Genomic DNA, 4,918 nt, shown 5'->3' with positions numbered 1-4,918 from the left:
TACCACCACACCTGACTCCATCATGTCCTAAAGAAGCACATGTGTGAGCATCTAGCTTTCATGAGATACAATTTCGGGGGAGGAGAGACAATGTGATTTTTAAAACAACCTTTGATTAATTCAGTGTGGAAAGCCCCATTCCCATCAGATTTATCACCTTCGGAGTCTCCTCATGCTTCCAAGTCTTCTCTGCTCAAACAATTGAGCATGGCAGTCAGAGTCCCACTATCTGAAATTCCAAAAAATCACTCTGGTGGCTTCCTCCCACGTCTCAATTTCAACCTAATAACACCAGTTTGGTACCTACCAAGTTCACAGCCCTGGTTCTTGGTGACCTTGTTCCTCTTTGTGGAATCCAACCCTGTGCAAGGCTAAATGGTTGAGAACAACAAGGACATTCAAAGGAGTCATATTTATTATTTTCCCATACTTGGAAGTAAGGTTCAGACAGATAAAATGCTGGGTTAAAAGAGTATTTGTGGATGTACTGACTAATTTTTATCAACTTGACTGACACAGCTAGGGTACTCTGGGAAGAAGCAATTAATGGAGGAAATACTTCCATCAGAATGTAGGCAAATCTATGGAGCATCTTCTTGATTAATGATTGACGAGGGAGACCCAGCCCACTGTGAGCTATGCCACCTCTGAGCAGGTGGTCCCAGGCAGTTTAAAAAAACAAGCTCAGGGGTACCGAGGCCGAGAACAGATGAGTTGTGGGCCCCTGAAGCTGCTTCCAAGATGATGCCCATACCAGTTATCCTGTTGAAAGAAGAAACTGATAGCTCCCAAGGCATCCCTCAGCTTGTGAGTAACATCAGTGCCTGCCAGGTGGTTTCTGAGGCTGTAAGAAGCACACTGGGTCCCCGTGGCATGGACAAGCTTATCGTGGATGGTCACGGCAAGGCGACAATTTCTAATGATGGGGCCACAATTCTGAAACTCCTAGATGTCGTCCACCTGCAGCAAAGACCTTAGTGGACATTGCCAAATCCCAAGATGCTGAGGTTGGTTATGGCACCACCTCAGTGACCCTACTGGCTGCTGAGTTTCTGAAGCAGGTGAAGCCCTATGTGGAGGAAGGTTTGTACCCTCAGATCATCATCCGAGCCTTCCGCACAGCCACCCAGCTGGCTGTTGACAAGATCAAAGAGATTACTGTGACTGTGAAGAAGCAAGATAAAGTAGAACAGAGGAAGATGCTGGAGAAGTGTGCAATGACAGCCCTGAGCTCCAAGCTGATCTCTCAGCAGAAGGTCTTCTTCGCCAGGATGGTGGTTGATGCAGTGATGATGCTTGATGAGTTCCTGCAGCTTAAAATGATTGGCATCAAGAAAGTGCAGGGTGGAGCCCTAGAGGAGTCTCAGCTGGTGGCTGGTGTCACATTCAAGAAGACTTTCTCTTATGCTGGGTTTGAAATGCAGCCCAAGAATTATAAGAACCCCAAGTTCGCTCTCTTAAATGTTGAGCTTAAGCTGAAAGCAGAGAAAGATAATGCTGAAATCAGAATCCACACAGTAGAGGATTACCAGGCAATTGTTGCTGCTGAGTGGAACATTCTCTATGACAAGTTAGAGAAGATCCATCAGTCTGGAGCCAAAGTCATCTTGTCCAAACTCCCCATTGGGGATGGGGCCACCCAGTACTTTACTGATAAGAACATGTTCTGTGCTGGCCGCATGCCATAGGAGGATCTGAAGAGGACAATGATGGCCTGTGGAGCCTCAATCCAGACCAGTGTGAATTCTCTGAATCCAGATGTGCTGGGCCACTGCCAGGTGTTTGAAGAGACCCAAATTGGAGGCGAGAGGTACAATTTCTTCACTGGCTGCCCCAAGGCTAAGACATGTACCATCATCATCCTCCGTGGTGGGGCTGAGCAGTTCATGAAGGAGACAGAGCAGTCCCTGCATGATGCTATCATGATTGTGAGGAGGGCTATCAAGAATGACTCTGTGGTGGCTGGTGGTGGGGCCATTGAGATGGAGCTCTCCAAATACCTGCGGGATTACTCAAGGACCATTCCAGGGAAACAGCAACTGTTGATCGTGGCATATGCCAAGGTCCTGGAAATTATTCCACGACAGCTAAGTGACAATATTGGCTTCGATGTCACAAACATCCTTAACAAGCTGCGGGCTCAGCATGCACAGGGGGGTATGTGGTATGGGGTGGACATCAACAATGAGGACATCGCCGACAACTTCTAGGCCTTCGTGTGGGAGCTGGCCATGGTGCGCATCAATGCCCTGACAGCAGCGTCTGAGGCTGCATGCCTTATTGTATCCGTGGATGAGACTATCAAGAACCCCCGCTCCACTGTGGATGCTCCCCCAGCAGCTGGTCGGGGTCAAGGCCAAGGCCGCCTCCATTGAGAGGCACACCTCCCTGATGAGGTGAATTGGTGGTGAGGAAATGGTTGATTAGTCTGCTGTATTCTCACTGGAGGTTATTTAAATAAAACTTAAGATTATTTGGTCACACACACACACACACAAAAAAAAAAAAAAAAAAAAAAAAAAAAAAAAAAAAAAAAAAAAAAAAAAAACAAGCTCAGTAAGCCACGAGAAGCAAGCCATTAAGCAGTGTTCCTACGTGGTTTCTACTTTAATTTCTGTCCCCAAGTTCCTGCCCTGAGTTCCTACTCTGACTCCCTTCATGATAGACCATAAGCTGTAAGATGAAATAAACCCTCCCCTCCCCAGGTTGCTTTTGGTCATGGTACTTATCGCAGCAACAGAAAGCTATTTAGGACAGAGGGCTAAGGTTTGTCATGAAGGATTATTCATGATTGAGGAGTGAATTCATGAATTCGTGAATGAATGAAACAAGCCTTCCTGGGGTGTTTTCCCATGTCTTTTTAATCACAGATCCAGCACTGTCTAGCGATATACAGTTAGACAAGCCATGGTCCTGATGTTGGGAGCAGACTCCCCCACTGATGGTCGCTGTTGGGGAAGATGTGGGGTTGTTAACATTACAAACTCAATAGAGTGCCTGCTGGGATGTATGGAGTTGGGCTAGAGCTCTCAGGTGAGAACATGAGAGAAGCAGCTCAAGCAGGAGGAGAAAGTCTAGTAGGCTGTGAGCTTCAGAAAATTCTAGAGCTGGCTCTAGGGCTGTCTTTTCTAGGCAGCGCAGTGCAGAGATTTTGGCCCAGGGACATGTTTCTAATTCCTTTAGAACCAGAAGCATAGGCAAATGGTGGATTCTATTTGTCTTTAGATTTGAACAGGTATACAATACCACTTTTTAGATTCCTTTTGATGAACTTTTATATTTCTGCAGAGAGAGAGAGAGAGAGAGAGAGAGAGAGAGAGAGAGAGAGAGAGAGAGAGAAAGAGAGAGAGAGAGAGAGAAAGGTTCCATGAAATGTCCCAAAGTGGGATCATAGCAGGCTAGCCATGAAACCCATTGCAGTACAGAAGCCCAGTGGGAAGCCCATTGGCCATAGAGCTGACAAACAGATTTTGGGACTGAGTCAGAGAAGTCGGGACTGAGTTGGAGCATACAAGCTCCTGATATCATGTGCTCCTAGGGACTGGGAGGCTGTCCCAGATAAATGAGACCTGAGAAAGAGAGACGTCAGACAGAGGTCTTGGATTTGGTGCGGAGTGTGGGGTGGGGATATGTTCTTGCTTGGAGCAGTATGATATTCTTGGACAGAAGTCTGTTCTTGCGTGGACACCCAGCCAGGAGCTCAGAGCCAGCCAGGCTATCACTTGGGCCAGAACTCTGTCTGTGCTGGCTGCCTTTTCTGAGAGGGACCTTTTCATGGACAATGACAGGCATCGGCTCTGGGCTCCTGCTGACATTTACAGTCGTGTGGCTTTCTCTTGCCAGTCATTTCTTAATAAAGCATGTCACCTCAAAATGGCAAGGGGCTGGGCTCCTTTGTTCTACCTGGCTCTCTTCCTGTCACTTGCTACTGGCCCTGCACCTATAAGAGTTTTCTCCCCCAGATTCCCATGTCCTGAGCCTCCAGAACATCCAGCTGGCCCGCCATCCAGCACCTACCTATTTCCTTTCTCCTTCCAAAGGAGAAGATAGCCACTTCCCCGTGTTCTTTAGAAGGGGAATACAAGCCTCACAGGAAAGTGTATTGTTGGAAAAACAGCAAGGCTTAGGTTCCCAAGGAGACCAGTGTGTGGATGAAGCCTGGCCTTATGGATGATCCAGACAAGGCTGGCTCTGGGGACATGGGATGCCCATAGTTCCATGGGAACTAGTTCTTGAAAGGGCTCTACACTTGGGTGTAATTCTATGCTGCCACTCTCCACAATTTTTTTTTTTTTTTAAGACACATACAACTCAGACTGGCCTAAAATCTCACTGTATAGCTCTAGCTATCAGGATCTTCCTGCCACAATCTACCTAGCACTAGATCTTCCTGCCCCTGCCTACCCAGTGCTAGGATTACAGGTGTGAACCATTATTCATGTCTAGGAATTCCTAATAACTGTTGCACAAGAATCCACATTCTTCTAATCTGTACTGGACTCTGCAAATTGTGTCACCAGCCCTGGATCTTGAGTAAATGGTGTTTTTAAAAAAGTGACCTGGCTGGGCGGTGATGGCACACGCCTTTAATCCCAACACTCTGGAGGCAGAGCCAGGCGTATCTCTGTGAGTTTGAGGTCAACCTGGTCTACAGAGTAAGATCCAGGACAGGCACCAAAACGACACAGAAAAACCCTGTCTAAGAAAAAAAAAAAAAAAAAAAGTGTGACCTGGTATAGAAGCACTTGGTACTCCTGGTATAGGAGCTGCTCATCCATGAGTCCCCTGCAAGCTGATAAGCTAAGGTTGGTATCTCGTACAGGCTCCGCTTTGCAGGTGAGGAACTGAAGTCACAGAGAGGTTGAGCTCCCGTCTGTCTACTCTCCAAGCTAGGAGCTGTCTGCACAAAGCTCCAGGT

At 47.2% G+C, this 4,918-nt stretch overlaps 1 pseudogene; it reads left to right on the top strand.

Annotated features, from left to right (window-relative positions):
* The first annotated feature begins 741 nt into the window (after positions 1–741).
* Positions 742–2,428, top strand: LOC114694893 (annotated as a pseudogene).
* Positions 2,429–4,918: the final 2,490 nt, after the last annotated feature.

This window comes from Peromyscus leucopus, chromosome 1 (assembly GCF_004664715.2).
Source record: "Peromyscus leucopus breed LL Stock chromosome 1, UCI_PerLeu_2.1, whole genome shotgun sequence".
Taxonomy (NCBI): domain Eukaryota; kingdom Metazoa; phylum Chordata; class Mammalia; order Rodentia; family Cricetidae; genus Peromyscus; species Peromyscus leucopus.
The sequence above is the reverse complement of the archived record's forward strand: the minus strand, read 5'-3'. Positions and strand labels throughout refer to the sequence as shown.